This window comes from Anser brachyrhynchus (genome assembly GCF_964034855.1).
Source record: "Anser brachyrhynchus genome assembly, chromosome: 9".
Taxonomy (NCBI): domain Eukaryota; kingdom Metazoa; phylum Chordata; class Aves; order Anseriformes; family Anatidae; genus Anser; species Anser brachyrhynchus.
The window spans coordinates 392,764-411,816 of NC_137703.1; the positions used below are offsets into that span (position 1 = coordinate 392,764).

General features: G+C 41.3%; 1 long non-coding RNA gene across 6 annotated transcripts in view; it reads left to right on the forward strand.

Moving 5' to 3' along the window:
* Positions 1-582: 582 nt before the first annotated feature.
* LOC308199879 overlaps positions 583-19,053 on the forward strand; it is a 75,658-nt gene continuing 57,187 nt past the window's right edge. For 4 of the 6 annotated variants that reach the window (XR_013955066.1, XR_013955067.1, XR_013955068.1 and 1 more), the window contains exon 1: positions 583-9,339. This is a non-coding gene — a long non-coding RNA (uncharacterized lncRNA). The remainder of the gene's footprint in view (positions 9,340-19,053) is intronic. The other 2 variants (XR_013955070.1, XR_013955071.1) reach the window with 2 other exon arrangements.

Here is a 19,053-nt window from a genome sequence, read left to right on the forward strand (position 1 = left end):
CATAAGGGCCTAAGTCTTTCAGAACCATTAATAACCGATTTGTAGATATGGCTTAGTTGGATGAATTGGAATATGTGCTCTTTGGAAGCAAATGGAACTGCTTTACTAAAATAGGACAGCTTGGAGGCAGCATGTAGACAAATGTATTTTTGTTTCTCAAAATCTACTGTTGGTGTGGAAGTTGGGACAATCATCAGTCAAATGATGTCTGCAGCAGCGGAAATGGCAGTTCCTCAAATGCCAGCTGATATACTTTTCCATCTTATCCTTTTATAACGTATTTCTACTGGGCACAGTTTTTTTCACGTTCTTGTTCACATATTTGTCTCTAGTTCCATTTTTTTTTTTTAAGAGAAGTAGTTAGTGGTGAAAAATTACATTTCACTCTCCATGCTTAAAGCATTGTAACTGCTTGGTAGTAGCTTCTGGTATTTACTAGTTTGAGAGAACAATAATTTTTATCAAATATCATTAAAGACTAAGCAGAAAATGTGTGGCTTCGTAGAAAAAAATGTTTTTAATTTAAATGACTAAATATTTTTGTATATATTTTTGCTATTTTACAAACTATATCCTGTAACAGGAAATAGAAACGCCACAAAAGGATTTGCAATTTTAACCACAGTATAAACATGATCACCTTACAGCATGCAGAATGGTAAGTTGAGTTTAGCAAAGATTAAACGAACCATTCTGCTATCTTTGCTGAAGTTCCTTTGTTTCTTTCTTTCTCCTCCCCTTCTGTCAATTCCCCTACTCCCTTTCCCTGTGCTTTATCTTTCTTTTAGCTGTGGACTGTTGTGTTTTGTTGGGTTTTTTTTAGCATTAATTGGGAATTCTTTTTTTTTTTTTTTTTGTCATTTTATACCTACTGTTAAATACCACTACAGTAAATTCCAGAATTAACACAGAGATTTTATTTATGAACTGCTTTGCTGAAACAAAAGAGTAAGTAACCAGGGGATAGATCCAAAAAACAGAATGTAGTCACTTGGCTCCAAAGTTTCTGTCCTGACGCCGGCTTTGTTTCTGGCCTGCCTTTGGGTGGCGAAGCCTGCGAGGGCACACGGTGCAGGTGTGCAGGTGTGCAGGTGTCAGGCCCCGTGGGATGAAGTGGCCTCTGCAGCTGGGCTGAGCCTTTGCGGTGTAGCACTTTGGAAGCACTTGGCAAGGAATGGGAAGGCCGGGAGTGGGATCTGTTTTTCTGAGGAGTTTCAACCGTGGATTTTCCACTTCTCTTGAGAGCACCCTACCTCCAGGCAGTGGGCTTCAGGGAGGAGTGCTCCGCGTTCCCTCCCTGCCTGCACCCGCTGTGTTCATTGGATCAGGAGAAGATCAGTAGTGCAGAATATTACCATAATAATCGTATATTGCTGCCCCAGAGAGAACTGCCTGAGTGGAAGCTTGGTTCCACAGACTGGGATGTGCGCATTTGGAGAATGTTGTCTGTATCCAGCTAGTATCTTCTTTTCTGTTTGGTACAAGACACAGCAGCTTTAAAATTAGGCCCTTATACAATGTAAGAGTAATTCCAACTGACTTCCCTTTGTGTGTTACAGCTTTGAGCCGTTAGACCTGCTGCTTCTTGATAGTTTGGCAAGCGTGTTTGCTATTTGACTGCAAGTCTTTCAGTAACTTCCAGGACCCTGGCACTAGATGGAGCTTTAATCTACTTGCACTTCCAAGTCTTAAGTTTCCTTGCAAGTTAAAAATATGGAAGAATAAATGAAGATATGTATGCCTGCTGTTAAATTTACAGTGCCCTTTTTTCCATTTGTTAGCAGAGTGGTGTAAATGATAAATTAAAATATCGCAGCAGAACTTCCTCTATCCAGTAGGTGGTTTATAATCACACTTACTAGCACACTTTAATGTACTCTCAAGCTCATGGGAGAAGCTGCTATAAAATAGATGTACTGAAAATATGCTGTATATTTAAGCTAATAATTAGGCTGTGCTGAGTAAAGGTAATGCCATTTTCTGAATGAAATCTCTGTTTATATATCAGGATGGGGTGGGGGTGACCAAGCCGTCTGTTTGCTGTGCTCATTCAATAATGCATTTGCATTTTTACTTCATGCTACTAAAGCCAACAATTTAGAATCATCTGTTATCAGTCACTTCATTTTTTTCTCCATGTGTTACCCTTGAAAATATTGAACAAATAAAAACAAATAAAAAACAGCTTTGAAACTGTAGTGTTTTAATACTTTTTATTTAGCAAGCATCATGTCTCACAGGCTGCACAGTCCATACCAGAGATTTAACACCATGTCTGCCTTCTGCAGAAATAAAGGGAAGTAGATGTAGATTTTTTGTTGGGTTCCAATGTTCTTGTCGCCAAAAGACTAGTTCAGTCTAAACCATTTTCCAGACAGCGAAGTATCAAATGTGTAATCAGTTCCCATTCAGTGCCCCTCTGCTCTTTTTTTAAATGATTTAGTAAAGTAAACCAGGAGATAAATACTTGAAAAAAATCCCAAAGCATACTTGGAACACTGGATATGATAAACAAGGTTGCATGTTGCAGCATCTCACTGCCATCTCCTCCTCAAGGTCTAATCTCTCAGTATCCTTCACCTTTTATCAGCAGGGCTGAGGGACTCCATGCATACCACAGGATGAAAAATCTTTGTGGAAAACTACATAAATGCAGTATTGTCAGAGAGGTGCTTTTGCTCATACTGGAAGATTTCTACTGCACTACAAAACTGCTAAGGATCTGTATTATATAAGGAAGAGGGCATGCTGTATTGTAGACAAGGGTTTGCATATGGCAATCTGTTCACAGTATTGGCTGTTCTGGGTAGGGAAGTATCTCAAGCAGTGTTCAGAAAATGCCTGTTTAAGAAAGTAATTTTAAAGGGGTGTTTAGTAGCTGACCTGGGAAAATTTTGATATTTACTTGTGACCAGATGTTTATGTGTATTCAAAGTCATAATTTCCAAGGGAATCAATGGAAGTTTGATGCTTGAGTATCTTTTAAAATTGTTTTTGTGAGGTTGTCACCAGTTGTGTTTCAACTGTAAAATGTCATTAGTACTGGTTTCAAGGGAAGAAGTTTGCCACGCTTTGAAGACAGAAGCAAGGGTACTAGGGATATACTGGTGTATCTGATTCCTCAACTGCATTTGGAGAGCAGTGAGAAGTTATAATCCTTGGTGGCATTACTGATACAGGGCATAAAAAAGTTAAATGTCATTATTTTTTTACATTTTCTCTTCATTTTACAAATTGTTAGGAAGATTACTAAGGATAAGAACATGCAGGAACAATCTCTGTTACACATTTAGCAGCTCCTCTGCTGTATGTGGACACCATTACATTGATTGAGTAGATGCAGCTGGCAAGCAGTCTGTTGGCTCCACTAGGATAATATAAAAAGCCTATCTATAGAAGTAAGCATCATAAAATCTGCACAATGCGTGAACTGACTTTTTTGTTTCTTTTTAAGATGTTCTTTATCTCATTGTCCCATATAGCAATTAATGTGGATGGACACCTCATCCTCTTCCCTTGCAAGTGGAAAAGAAGATGCATACTCTACATTTTTAAAGAGGGATATAGGATTTACCCACAAAGCTTCCTCTGACCTAAAGATTGGGTAAAATTTCCCATTTGTAAATGGGGATGTTAGATTTTTAGATCAATGTAAATGTTTACTTAAATAACTGCAAGCCCTGATGTTTGGATAACATCTTGACAAGTAAAGTAAATAGGTTCTGGCAATGCAGAATAAAAGAACATCTGGAAACTAAGGGCTGATTAGTTCATATAGAATGTATACGTATATGTATATACAGACACAGGAGGACTATATGTAGGTCTATGTTGTCCAGTGCTTTGTTGTTCTACATTTAATTGCTGCCCCAGGTATGGTTTATGCCATTGCTTTAAGAAATCCTTTACAGTTTTAGTAGAACTTAGTTAAGAAAATTTACTTCATATTCGTTCTTTTCCTTCCTTAGATGAGTTTCATTGGACCATCCTCATCAAGGTGATTTGTTGGGGGGATGAATATTCGCATGGAGGAGGATTTATATCTGCATTTAGGGTAGTAGAACGGGTGTTAAAGTAAGGTCATAACATTGAATAGAAGGGTACAGAGTAGTAATTTTAAGTGAGAGGCTAAGAGCTTGCAGAAGGGAAGGGCTGACTGAAATGTCCCAGGTACTGATTCACTGTTCCCGAGAGTGTCTGACCATTACAAAGTCCTTTAGCATCATTCCAGCATTTTCATTAGCACTTCATTGCTTTCACTGCAGAACGACCAAGGCTTTAAAACTTTCTCTGCTTCCTGAAGATTTGTTTCAAGATCCGTTGTTTCCTCAGAACTTTTACAGAGAGGAGGATATCCTGTTCCTTGATCCTTCTGTCCTGGTCTGGAGCCATTCTGTGGTGTCAGAGTACATCAGAAACCTGCAGGAGGAAGAAAAAGGGTTGTGTTGTGTTTACTCTTCTGCAGCTGCACTGTTGTTTTGCTGTGACACTGCACAGTTACAAGTCCGCTTTCCCGGTTCTTACTATTATCATTTCTGTCATTTCAGAAGGCCCTCATTTTTTGTTTCATCCTGCTTTTAGCAGTTCAAATAAATTTTTATTTGAAAATATATTTGTATGAACACCGGTGTATCCAAATACATTAGGTTGAGTTTAACATAAAAATGGTCTGAGAGCTGCTCCAGCTAATTTAATGTGGTATTTCATAAAGTAAGATTTTTAGATGCTTTTTTTTCTTGTATATTATTCAACATCATGGAGATAAAAGTTCCCTTAAACTGAAAAGAATCTCATAACATGATGTTTTTACTTGATTTGATTTATTGGCAGATAAAAAATAGCTATTATTTCAAGTCCTGATTGACATACCCTAATATATTGCTACTAACATTTTGCTCCTTATTTCTTGTTTGATTCCTTTCCTGTAGATTAAAGAGCTTTTTAATCTCCAGTGTTTTCCTCCATTGAAGCTATATACACATAATAACCAAGTTGTTACTTAATCTTCATCTTAGTAAGTTATAGACAGAACTGCTTGTGCCTATCACTGTTAGTCTTTTTTCCCTTAATGGGACTGCTGTTGCAGCTCGTTTGTGTGTCTGACTTTTTTAGTGTCCACTTTAAATGTAGACACACAAAGCTGTAGACACAGTTCCAGCATTCTTTGTGCTAATGCCATAAGCAAGACTAAAAGCACCGCCTTGTTCCTTCTTAATAATTTGCACTTGCTGAAGCACAACCAGTTACTGGAGAGTCATAGGTCCACCTGAGACAGCACAGGCAGGTCCATTATGCTTGGAAGAACTAGGCTATGCTATTTCTTTATCTCATGCAGGAGACTAAATCTACAGTTATGGATATGTGAAATGTAAAAGCTGATTGTAAAAGCATATTTTTCTGTAGCATGCTGGGGAATATATTCCTGTGTAATTAATGAGGTTCTCTTTAGGATAGTACACTTTAAAGACTACTATATGAACAAAATGCATTTGAATGTGCAATATTATAAATTCATACTGGCCCCAGAGAGAAATTAATGTAAATCACTTAACTGTTCAGAATGATCCTCCCAACTTGCAGTGGTCAGGCTAATGAAATCAAGCAAGGAAGCAGCAAACCTGCTCTTACCTCTGTTGATGTAAACCCAAAGTAATACTACAGCCATGAATGGAATGAGTTTGGAGCAGTATGTATTAGCATACTCTGCGAGGGAAGCATTGCTTTCCTAGTTAATTATTAGAATAATTAGAATAATTAGAACTAAGATAGCATTAGTTAATTATTATTAGAAAAAATAGAACTAATTAATTATTAGAATTTGATTCTTGTAATATTTTATTTACCTTCTGTAGCAGATGCTTTTTGAGTTGGGTGCATCAGACTCTTTCAGGACAAGGCACTCTACAAATACCATTTCAAAAAAATTTTACTGAATTCTTTCCATTTTTTGTGTCATCAGCATGGCAGGATGACAGCACTGAAAATGACGAGTAGAAAAGGCAAACAGATATGTTCTTTAGCCACTTGCAGCCTGAATCTGATCATGTCCTGTGCCTTGTTATGATACATCTCATGATCTCTGAATGATCCCCGATTCAACAGGACTAGGTCCACAGTAACTGTGGCAACCCAAACCATAGAAAGTTAAGCATAAGCTTATGACCGAAAGCTTAGGTCCCTTCTCTTTGAGTATTAATCTTTTAATTTTTTTTTCCCCTAGATAAGCTACGTTAATTGGCTGATGAAAAAGGGCTAAGCAACTATTCATTGATTATGACAATGATTTAATGTTTGTATTTTACTCAGATTTAATCTCAGTAACAGAAAAAAAACAGAAGTTGGTAACTGAAATGATGACACCAATAACAAACACTGTCATTAAAGCATTGAATATTTTTTGTTGCTTCACTACAAAATCTGTCCTTGAATTTTGATTTTCTTATAGGCCTATCTTTTCAGAGATTGCTTTGACAGTAGGAATGGATGAGTAGGGTGCAACTGGGAGTCCTCAGCAAGCTATGCAGTTGTTCGCACATCAAGGAACAGAGAGATTGTGTTTAAAGGAGATAAAGCAAGAACATTAAAGGGATAAATATAGAAAAAATACTTTTTATAATAGGTGAAAAAGACAGATCTAAAATTGTTGGCTATCCAATAATTTTCAAATGTGAAATAACCCCATCACCTTAAAATGAAATAACTGAGCTCCGTACATGATACAACATAATAATGTCAGTTTACCCATGATCTCAGCTAGAGTATGAAGTTAGATGTGACTTGCAAATAACATACAATAAATAGTCCTTCTGTTCTTTTCTCACCTTCTTTTTGGTATGTAAAGAAGGCTTAAAACTTGTTTGTTTCTTTAAATAATTGAATAATTTATCTCAGGAACGCCAGCAATGCTGAGTCTATGACATTTGAGAAAAAGCTTTTTGAAACGTCACACACAAACTTTACAGGTTTATTCCATCATTTATCATTGCACCAGCTCTTAGTCACGTTCAAGTGAAGCAGGACTACGGTTTCTAAGGTAAAACAACAACAACCACCACCTTTTAAAATTAAAAAAGAAACATATTTGACCATTTTGTTTCATCTTTATTTCTCTTCAATGAGCAAATGAGGGCATGAGCTGAAATCTTTTGTCTCTATCACAGCTGAATATGAATAGGTAAACAGGAAATATTTTTGTCATGTTGCTTCTCCCTGGAAGAAACAGAAACACTTCTGGAATACGAGAGGCTTAGTTATGAAATAGACACTATGTTGCATTAGAACTCTTGCATCCCAGTATGTTCAGATCTTTTTTTAGGTGTCCTGAGACTTTAACTTAGAGATGCAGCCTTGTCTGAGTTAGGCAGCTGGTAAGCAGGAATGCTGGAGCTTAAGTCCCTGAGGTGGCTGGGCCCTTTTGGAAAGCTGCTGTGAGAAGGAGAGCACTTTCCAGAGCAGGAATTGAATGTAAAAGCAATCCTAGTCCTCTAGCCTCTGAGTGTTCTGTAGCAGCTGATTTATCTCTGTGTCTTTGCAAGTTGCATACCATTTGTGCTCAAGTTAGTTTCCAGAATAGCTGGCATGAACCAGTCTGCCAGAAATATGGAAAGCCCTGTCTTGTGTATAACTCCCAATCTGACCTTTTATACCAAGCCAGTTATGAAGAGCTGGAAAAAGTCACATCATCAAAGCTTTCTCAGATTAGTAGAAGAGTGCAGCTGCTTTTAATGGTTTCCTGGCCAAAGTAGGTGTGTTCGGCCAGCATACAGCATAGTGAGACTGTAGTAGGCATCTCAGCAGGCCTCATACTGTTTTTTTTGTTGTTGTTATTTTATTTTGTTTTTATTTTTTTCCCTTTGAGATTTCTTGAGTTGGCTCCTCAAGGCTTTTCTGGTGCCACTTGCTGTTACATGACATGACTGCGTTTGCCTTCTGTATGAACATAGTACTAGTTTTGGAGCAAAGACACAGGAGGGTAACAGCCCTTTTATCCTTTAAGGACACTTTGTAAAGACAAATAGCTAGAGACTGATTTACTCTTGCTTTTTTTTTTTTTTTTTGTGGTATCAAGATAAACCCATTTAATTATAACATTTTCTCCATATTTCTGTTAGATATCTTTTTTTTTTTCCACAGACCACAAGGCAAATTTATCTCCCTGCTATTGCAATTTATTCCAAACACATCTGAGCATCTGAGCCTTGTGTAGTAATACTGATGCTGCACAGTTGTGTTTCCATCTAGAACAACTGCATGTTGCTATGATTACCTTATCTTGACTGTAGAACATTGGTTTTGTTTCTTGTTGAAAGTAAAAAATAGGGATTCAAGGAGGACAATTATACAGCTTTATACTAAAGTGGCTTCTTCTAAAGGAACAGAAGGTTGTGTTGGGCAAGCGTAATTCAGGAGGCTGACATAATTCAGTACCGGCACCTAGCACTATGCAGGCCCTTGTTACACAGAAGATCCTTTGTCCTTCCATGTGTGAATGAGGTATTCCTTTCCACTTTCAGCTCTGATAATGGCAAATGTAACGCTTGCTATAGAAGCTGACCTAGCTGAGGAAGCAGTTCTTTTATTTGCTTCTTGAAGGCTAATGTGGTGCTACTGCTAAATCTTTACAGCTCTGTCATGGTAATGCCAAAAAAAAAACAGTATTTGATTTCCTTAAAAAAAAAAAACAATGAACAAACCAACCATAAAACTTGCTTTTTCTGGTCAGCCCCTGACAAATATGCTGGACTCTGTTCAGTTCTTTCTATTGAATAATTTCAGTGTGAGGTCCTTGTGTAAAAAGGATTCAGTCCAAACCTGTTGCCTGTTAGTAAAGAACCAGTTCTAGGCTTTAGATCTTTCTTTCTTATTTAATACATATAAGGTCCTTTTGCAAGCTCTGTCTAAAGAACATTCAGTTAATTACTCAAGGCATCTTGTTACTTGGAGCCACTGCTTGTAAGGGAAGTGAAACTGCTGCTTTTGAGAAAGAGCAGGCAGTTCCTTGTGATGTTTTTTGTTTCCCCTTTTAAGGCCCAGCTGAGCACTGCTTGTTCCTTTCTCATTGTGGGGAAACCCTCACTGTGTCTGATTCTCTCAGGGCTCTGGTGTGAGGAGCAATAACTGAAGTCAGGTGAGCCTGGCAGCAGAGCAGTATTAGAGAAGTGCCTCAGGTGCTGCCCATCTGCATCCTTGCTGAGGGGAGCTGGGCTGAGTTCCTGGCATTCATGTGTGGCCAGGCCTTTCCACGCAGGAGCAGAGCTGGACATGGCTGAGGAGGGGGTGCCTGCTCCCATGGGATGCTGCCCACTTGTCTCTTGCAAAGTGGGTCACTGATGTTTTCAGGTAAGTACTGCAAGCCGGTGTTAGTTCAGATCTGCTTTTCAGCATAGCTGCAAGCTGATAATGGGCAGCCTTCTGCTTTTGGCAGAGCATGGCTGCTACCGAAAGGGTTGGCGTGGATCTTCCTTGTATCCCCTTCGTTCCAGCCTGCGCAAACAGCAGCTGAAATAATGGCTTTGCCAAAGGGTCCTCGTTGAGGGGACTCCTATGCCCTCTCCTTGGAAGTGCTCAGAAGGGGTATGGTGGGGGAAAACACAGGTACAAAGGACTGAATGCAGAGATGTTGTGGGCAGGCTACAGGGCTTCTGCCCGTCTCTTAGCCCTGTTGCTGCTCTCCAGCTACACACCAGGAACTTCTGTGCCACAAAGTGCTGTAACATTTCTGCAGCCTCCATCACCCCCTGGCAGTGGATGTGGAGAGCTTGCCTACAGCCTAAGGGTGCTAGTCTCCCCATTGCTGTCCAGCCTCCTTCTGCCCCATGCTGGACGCAGAAAGGTGCTCACATCCCAGCACTGCCATGGCCCACAGACATATGCACATGAGCAGCCGACCTGCCATGTTCGCAGCCCTGAGCTGGAGAGGCAGGAGCTGGAGAGGCAGGAGCTGCATTTCCTCATGTGCTGCTTGAGTGTTGACGGCAGAGGCTTGCTGTTGATGCCCAGGAGTGCCTCAGGGCTGCAGCACTATAGTTGGCCCCAAGCAACCTGGCAGAGCTGAGGCAGTTTGGTGAAGGGAGTGGAGCTGGGCTTGGGCTGAGCCCAGGTTTTAGGAGGAGGTGTGAATCAGAGGCTGGCACAGAGGACTGGCTGTCTGGACTGCTGTTTTTTATTCCCAGCCTGGGGAAGAGTGGGGGTGGTAACTGGAGGAATTTCAGAGCCTGTCCTTTGCATAGGTGCTGCACTGTGCTGTAGGAGTGGAATGGGGTCTTATGTGTTGCAGTGCCCTCGTGCCGGCAGCTGCAATCCTCTTGCTTCTCTCAGAGAGGCTCGTTTGAATGGCCTCTTGGCCGTGTGTGTCCAGCTCTGCGCGTGTCTGGCCCTCTGCTTGTTGCAAATGTGCAGGCAGAGCCACAGCATGTGTGGCCACAGTCTGATATTGTCAGAGGTTGTGCCCTCAGAATACAGCAGCTCTCTTTAAGATAAGAAACAGAGAAACATACAATCACAGAAATGGTTGGTTCTCTGTAAATAGCAAGTCGAGTGACCTAGTTCAGCTGCAGCAACAGCTCCTTGGAGGCTTCCCACAGTGGGCACCACGGCGAGCTGTGCTGAAGCTGATTCATCACATCCAGTGTGGCAGAGATTGCAGGCCCTAAGGATTTAATTGTTTCTTTATTAATTTTAAGTTGATTAAAATGAATTTTTAAAATACCAGGAGAGACTTGCCTAAGAAATGGTTATAGGAGGAAAAAAAAAAAAGGAAATTAAGTCAGTCTGTGGGAGTTAACTGTGTGCTTAACAATCTCTGGCTCACACAGCTGCAAGCAGCTGTTGTGACTTGGAGGAATCAGGTGTCAGCTACTCTGTCCTGGCAGATTAGCAAAAATTAGATTAATCCATTGGTATTAGAAAGAAGTGAGAATTATAAACTTGCTTTAATCATACCCAGGGAAAACCTACTGGTGTCTTCAACCATGACAGGATAGTATTACAGGCTTCTGCTTTCTGCTGCAAGGTTTTATCCAAAGGTCAAGATCTCCTAGGGAAGTGCAACCCTGCTGGAGCTAAACATGCATCCTGTTTTCTCCCAGTGTCACCCAGTGCCTGAAGAATGCCATGTGGTCCAAAGGCCCCCTGGGTCCTCTGTGGGATTTCTGTGTAGCAGAGCAGGCTGCTAGGTCCTTTGCTCAACCTCCAACTAAGGCTGCAACAATGAGTGTAGGCAGTAACAGATGAGTAGGGAATCCCTTTTCCTGCTGCCAGAGGGCAGTTACAAATGATCTTTTCTCCTGGGCCATTTTCATTTGCCGTTCATGCCCCCACTCCACTGGGGGAAGCTGCCTAACACTGCAAAGCAAGAGGGTTCCTGTCCGTTATAGTTTCCATCTGATCCAGTGCAACTGCAGAAGTCAAGGTTATGTGCATATCTGTTTGTTTGTTTTCCCTTTCATCTCTCCTCATTCACTCGCAGCAGTAAGGAGCATGGGGAAGTGGGTGTGCTGTACCATCCAGCTGGCAGCCCAGGGATGCCTATGGTCCCACACGAGCCAGCACCAAGTAGTCTTCCATGCCATGGAGGACTCCAGAGGTGAATGATGCAGAAACTGGGTCAGAATCCTCTCCACATGGGGAACTGTACCTAAAGGGTGACCTTGAGAACTCCATCCCTTCTTATCCCACCTGCCGCTTTGGAACAGGGAGGTGGGCAATGACACACCTCTATGGCGTACTGCAAGGAGGCAGTGCAGGATCTGGCCCTAACTTGCCAGCAGGGATTGGTCTCTGTTCAGATGAAGGCCAAGGCTAGCTCAGACAGCATAAACAGTAGATTAGCAGATAAAGTTTTTTGTCCTGTAGGTAAATAACAAAAAAAAAAAAAAAGTAGGTGGAAAGCTCTGTGGTACTTCAGAGAAGACCAGAGAGCTGAGATAAGTGAAGGAGCAGAATGTGGAATCCACCTATAGATAACAAAGCAGCAGGTTTTGTCAGGCCATTTTATGTCTGTCTAAGCAAAAAACCTGCTATTCCAGTGAAAATAAATAAGAATACAGAAAATGTCTCAAAAACAATTTGCCACTTGTTATTGATTGATGTAATGGAGCAAGCAGAGTTCTAAGAAGTTGCATAAAAGCATCTTCGGTCTACTTTAAAAATCCCTTCAAAAGATACAGTGATATTACTCATATCCTGTTCACCTATCTGTCCCTTCTTATCTCTAGGTCTCAAAAGCTGACTTGTTCTAAAATCACTTGCCAAAGTGCAGTCTATTTTTCCCGACTCTGTGCCCTGCACTCAGATATCGGTTTTGCCCGCAATGTCATAAGGCAGATATTACTGTGAAAAAGCTTGGCTGATGAGACGCACATAGTTTCTATTCACCTCCTTGAGTATCAGCTGGGATGACTTGAGAAGCGCACCTTTTGCTTGTCCTCTGTTATTAGATAGGATGGGTTCTTTCTCAGGCATTAATGTCCCACAGTCAGCAACAGGGCTTCCTGCTGGTTGGGTCAGCACCTCTGCAAGACACTGTTTAGCTTCACCTCTGAGACCTGTGAAAGGTGGCTAAGGACCAGTTTATTTTGCATGGCAAACAAATTGATGTTTTATCCAAGATCAGCTTATGCATAGGTTTTAATATGTTTTAATATTTTTTTGTGTGTGACTGAGGTGCTTTCCAAATTAATAAATGATATTTATGAATCCTTCCTCTGTTTAAGCAGACTCAGATTTAGTATTTTACTCAGATTACCAAGTATGGTAAGAAGAATATAGAGTTACAAAATGTTCTTGCTTCATTCATTTTGTCAATTGCTGTTTTAATTGTAATTATTCATAACAAACTGTAATGTACTAGTTTATTTACAGTAGCATATTTCAGTACGGTAATCAAATGAGTGACATGAACCTTACTGCAGCACTTGATGTTTGCTCTTTCCTGAGTAATATACACATTAATTATGTGCATATTAGAATAGCTTTAAAACATATATAGACTCAGCTGGAGGGTTAAGGTGTTTTAGACTTGTTTGTTCTTCATATAGTAAAAAATAGAGTCCTATAAGGATTGATTCTAAAGAAGTTCATGAACTCAGTGTGACTTACATGGATGGAAGGTTCTGGCAACACAAAATTATTTCTGTTTCTGTAGGCTCAGGACATAACCAGTAGACATTAAAGACCCCATTTCAATGTTTTAAAGCTAATATTCTTGTGCAAGGTTATCTTAAAGACACTTAACCCTTCTCTGTCTCATGTGAGTTGCTGTGAACTGTTTTAAGTTCTGCTGCTGTTAATGATCAGCACAGGTTTAAAGGCCTAAGAAATGTTGGCCCTGTGGACCTGAAATATGACTCTGACCAAACAAAATGTTGTCAGTTTTTCAAGGCAAACAGAGGTGGAAATAGAGAAAATATTTTTTCCCATTTTTTTAAGTTTTATCACTTAGCTGTGCTATTTGTAGCAGTAGTAGACATAACATTTGTAGAAAGAAATGTGACAGATCTATTCAGCTGGCAATACTGTGTTTCTCTTTACTGATACCACATCTTGCCAACAACTCTCATCCTGCGGTGAAAGTTGTATCTCATTACCTAACAAGAAAACTGTCTGTCTTCATTATGCATTTCCACTTTTTCATGAGCTGGAGATAAGACATGCCCAGCTATGCCAGGAATTAAAATAACCCCCCTATGTCCATTCTTGTTTGGTGAAAATGCTGCCCCCTATTCTGAGAACAAAACTTTATATTCTTTGTATAGTCACAGATTCTGCTACTTACTGGTAGTAGCTGTTAATCATAACAAAAAAAGAAACACAAGGACATTGTTCCTATCAAATGCCTTACCTTACTCCCTATTTTGCTTCTTTTAGCTCCAGGCTAATGATACTGCTTCTGAAACAAGAATGATTCACCCCCTTCCAGCTGTACCAGCAGTCTGCTTCCTAGGGGTGGTTTTTTCAGGAGCCTGTTCACCGTCTCTCTTACAATGGCTTGCTCTGAAAAATGTATAATCAATGCTTTCTTGCAATCCTTGCAAGGTCTCGTGAAAGCAAGGCCTGTATGGAAGGATAGAACCCAAGGGGCTTTGCCCCTCAAAACTGAGCATATTTGAATAGTTCAGATTGAGTAATGGAGCTGATGCTCATTCACCCAGAGAGTTTTCTGCAGGAAGTGAAGTTGCCCTGCTGGGAGACTGATGCTGTGCGGTGTGTGCCAGTGGGTGACATGCTGGCTGAGCGCTCCTGTGCACTGTGGTGCAGGCGGGTGGCGGGGCCATCAGCTGTGGGGCTGGGAAGCACTTCATGCTGCTCATGGTCAGCCTTTAATCAGTTTGTGCAGCACCAGCCAGACTCCTTCTGACCACAGGGAAGGTAACAGCCGCAGAGCGGTAAATAAGGGGAGCAAGTTGCTGAGAATATACTCTACTTTTGAGAGGCCAAGGTGTAAAGCTGTGCCATGAAACCACACCTGACCTTTACAGAAGTGTTCCTTTAGAAGGGCTGTGCAATACATACTTGCAGGTCGTTACCAACTTGCAGCTTCCCTATTCAATGGGTTGATACCACAGACCAGTTTTCTAGAAAGCATTACTCTTGAAAAGCACATTCTTATGCTTTTAGAAACAAAAAATATTCACAAGTTATTGTCACAAAACACTGTGGGCCAAATTTTACCCGGGGCAGTAATTCCATGAGGACTCAAGTATTGATTCTTTGTGAAGTTTGCATGGGGAAGGGCCATTCCCCACACCAGGCAGCTCAGCTACAAAGAGGAACAGGGATGTAGTGCAGGAAGCCCCAGGCACAAGTGCAGGGATGTAGTCATTTTCAGAAATGAGGAAATTCCCTGTTACTTGCCCAAATATTACGTTCCCATTTTTGTTTTGAGCTGCTCTGCAGGGCGTGGGGGAGAGGAGGGGGAGATGGAAGGAGCAGCAGGATCTGCATTCTCTGCTTCTCTCCTCTAAGGGCAGAGCATCTGAGCCAAGGTGGCCACAGCACCAAGGAGCATGTAGCACCAAGCTGTGGCCTCCTCTTGGGCTGCTCTGTGGGGTGGTGGCGGTCTCAGCCTGTCCCCACCTTGTCTGTGGCAGTTGGCCTGAACCCCATGCCTCTGCACCCCCTAATGGCAGTGCTCAACCATCATGGCTGTGAAATGGTTTCAGACAGGGACCAGGGAATGGTTGGGGAGTGGTGACCATGGCTGGCACCGTGCGTCTGCTCACAGGCCATCAGCCGCGCCAGGACCACACCATGGCGAGGTTGAGCCTCAGCAGGCACGTTTGCCATCTCTGAGGCACTTGCTTCCCTGTTGTTGCAGGCACTCCTGCTCCGGAAAATAAGGCTCTCAGAAGAACTATCTGTTTTCTTTCAATGACATTTTATCACATCCTGACGTTTTTAATTGCATGTTTTTGCAGACTTCACCAAGCTGCATAAGGCAATATGGTTAATGAGAGGGGGGAGAAAAAAGTGTGTGTTGTCTGTTGCCTGTGGAGGCGTTTCCCTGTGGGGAGCAAGCAGAGAGCTGGGAGCGGAGTCCTGCTGGGAGGCCTGGGTCTGTGGCCCACCTCACCAGCTGAGGCTCCACAGCACTGCTTGCTCCAGGGCTCCCACGGCAGCACAATCAAATGGAGCGCGTGTGCCAAGTCCCCAGCAGCTTCAGCTGGACAGTATCCCCACTTGACTGACAGGGAAACTGAGATAGAAAATCAAAGTTCATCACTAATTACACATTGGAACACTTTGAACACGTCCAGTGCCACACTAATTTTGAGAATTCTTCATTGTTAACGAAATGTACTATAATTCATGCACACAGTGATGCATAAGAAAGATTAGGACAATGTGAGATGGGCCAGGGGACCTAATACATTTTCATCAGCTCTGCAGTCTGCATGATCCTGGTCTCATGGAAGTTCTGCTCTGGTGTGGCTGCACTAACTTGTGACAGTTATACCTAATTCACAGCCATGTTGGTGAGACCTGTGTTGCTAAGCCAGGCCACTCATTCCCTTTCTAGAAGTGTGACTGTATTTGCTCCTTCACAGCTGGGGACTGGAAAACTCTTTAGGCAAAATCAGCTTTCTGTGCTCTAACTGCACTCAAGTGGGAGCATTTCTGGTAGCTGGTGCCGGAAAAGCAAGGTTTGGTGAAATCAAAAATGCAGCTGCTTCAAACAGTGCAAAGCTGGAACCTCCACTTGTCATAATGTGCTATGCAGTAAGATGTGACAAGTGATGAACTGTTGCTGAAGTGGTGCATATTCAGACTGGTTCACAAGCAGTTGGTGCAAATTGTTTTCTTATTAATAACTTTATTTTACAGCCATCCATCCAGGTAAATGAGACTCTGAATTGTCCAATCTGTTTCTTCATTATTTAATGTTTTAATTCTTTTAAAATTGCTAGCATCAAAATGCTGGTGGTCTGTAGTTGCTCATCCTTGGTTGTATATCACAGCCATTCAATATTGCATCAGTAAAAATGACCCATGCCTGAAAAGCTGGTCACCAAGGCTCTGCCTGTAGTCCTCACTCCACAGTACAGTTACAGTGCTACTAATAGCAGCTCAGGGACTCTGGGCTTGTGCAAGAGACCTAGGGAGACAGCCAGCACTAACTGTGTGAATGGAATAGTAATTTATCACAGTATTGTCCTCTGTGCCCTCCTATTAGGGGAAAAAGCGTAATATTTATGCAAACCATTCAACACAAACTTAGGCAGGACTTTGTTAATCTGTGCTGGGAGATGCAGAATCCTTTGGTGGCAGTTGGTTTCCCACATTTCTTTAAAGAGTATATATGTGTGTGTGTGTACATATCCATATATAAATACAGCAGAAAGACAGAAAATAATTGAAAGAATAACTCAGGAGGCAATGCTCTTCGTTTTTTTGTTTTGTTTTGTTTTTACTTCTAATTTGCTAGCTAGGGATTTGTTAAGAAAGAAACCTAGGCAATGAGGAAAGTAAGGAAATCCCATCAGGAACAACACCCACCTACTGGCAGATACCAAATGCCTGCATGCACCTGAATTCAACTGATGGAGAAAAAAAAAAATTAAAATGCACTATAGAATGAAACAAGGCCAGCTGGAGGATTTCTTTTAAGAGAAAGGAAAAGCCTGGGGAGAAATATTGAGCTGTGAAGTACTTTGCCTGTCTCTAAGTAGTGGTTTTGGAAGGAGGGGAAGGGTAATCTCTCATTTTGGTTATTTGGCCTAGTGTACTCTTCCCATTTACATTTTCTTCATCTTGCATCCAAAGTGTTGGAGGTTTTTATATACATTTATTTTATTTTTTAGTAACTATTCACTATTAAAGTCTCCAGAAACACTGTGCTTCTGTCTCTGAGCACACAGAAGCAATAGAAGACACAGGAAAACTTATCAGGGTTATTCTGAGCTAAATGACTTACAGCTCTGTCAGTATTTGATTTGATAAAAGCTTTTGTTGTGAGCAATTGTGCCATATGCTTTGGGTTGCTGCCAGAGTGCTACAGAGAGTGGGGAGGTGAGCACTTGACTCCCTGAAGCATCTCCCTCTGGCTCTTGGTGGGCTGAGAGCTGTTCTCCCCCTGGTGTGTGGGAAAGGCGTGGACTTGGAGAAACTGGCTGCAGAGATTCCAATGAACAGGGAGTGCTGAAAGAGCTAAAGGTGGCTGTGGAGGCTTTCAGAGCAAGTTGTTGCTGCCAACGGGCACGCAGGGGCACGAGGCAGCATGTTGTGTGACGCAGTTGTTCGCTTGTCTCATCCCTTCCTCACATCATCTTCCTGTGTCTGTGGCTTGCACCTGTGTATGCATGGTGCTGGGGCTGTTTGACCCCCCTGAAATGCAGCGATTGAGGCCCACAGCGTTGTCCCTGCCCCATACAGATGATTTGCTCGGTCAAGTCTTGCTTTCCTCCAGTAGTTGTGGTGGGAAATGAATGCTTGTATAGCTTTATGAAATAATCAAACCTACAAGGTGTTATACAAACTCTTAAAGTTTCTAGATCTCTTGTATTTCCCTTACCAGGCATTAACAACAAAGTTTCTTTAAGTTGAGTTAAAATACATTCAGTACTTACTTTACAGTCTTAATCTTGTCATACCTCTAATTTTAACACAGGCTGAGTCATTTTCATCCTACTGCTTTAAAAATCAGGCTTTTCGGGCTATGGAGCATGGTCTTGTTCTTGCATGCTTGGGAAGCTGAACAATTTATTTCTCTCTTAGTCAGATCTGTCCTGCCAAACTGCTATCACTTAGTGCTCTTAGATATAAAAATAACATATAGACAGGATGGTTTGCAGAGTTAGCTTTATTATGGGAAGCAAGAAATGAAAAATAAAGGATGCTAGGTTACATTTTGCAGATAGTTTATTTTTTATAAATCAAAGTGGAAGTATTAGTCCCAATGAGATATTTAACCTTGTTTTGACACAATTGCTTGGGGAGGAATTTGCATCATGTATGCAGTACAGTAGTTATGCAATATTTGCTTTCTCTGTTTTGTTTATCAGTAACCTACTGGTTCATTTCCTGCCCACTTATTGAAGCCTACTCTGATGTTACAGTTGTTAAAGTACTATATTGTTATCCATTTCTGTTCTTCAAAATAGTTGATATATTTTTGCAGAAACTCCTCAAAGACTTCAGTTTGAAACAGACTCTTGGCATGGAAAATATAGGTGGAGCAGTTGTTGTCTGACAGTGTGATAAACTGCTGGAAACAATCATGATGTAAAACCTCGACAGTAGGTAGTGTTGTTCTAAATGCTGTATCAGTAAGTACATATCTGTGCACATAGAAAAGGAGATAAGAGAAAATGCAAGGGGAATGCCACAGTATATGTGTGACTGTAACACAGAACATTGCACTTTTAGTTCCTCAGTTTAGGAACATAGCAAATTTAGAAAAATACTGAAAATGGGACAAATCCATGATCACATGGTTGAACAAGCTTGATCCGTTGGTATACAAAATCTGTTTGTGAATCTGTGCTGATGTTACTTTGCATTCACAGGTTGGTTTCTTAATATAAGTTTGAAATGTAAAGCAGTGATTGTTATTTA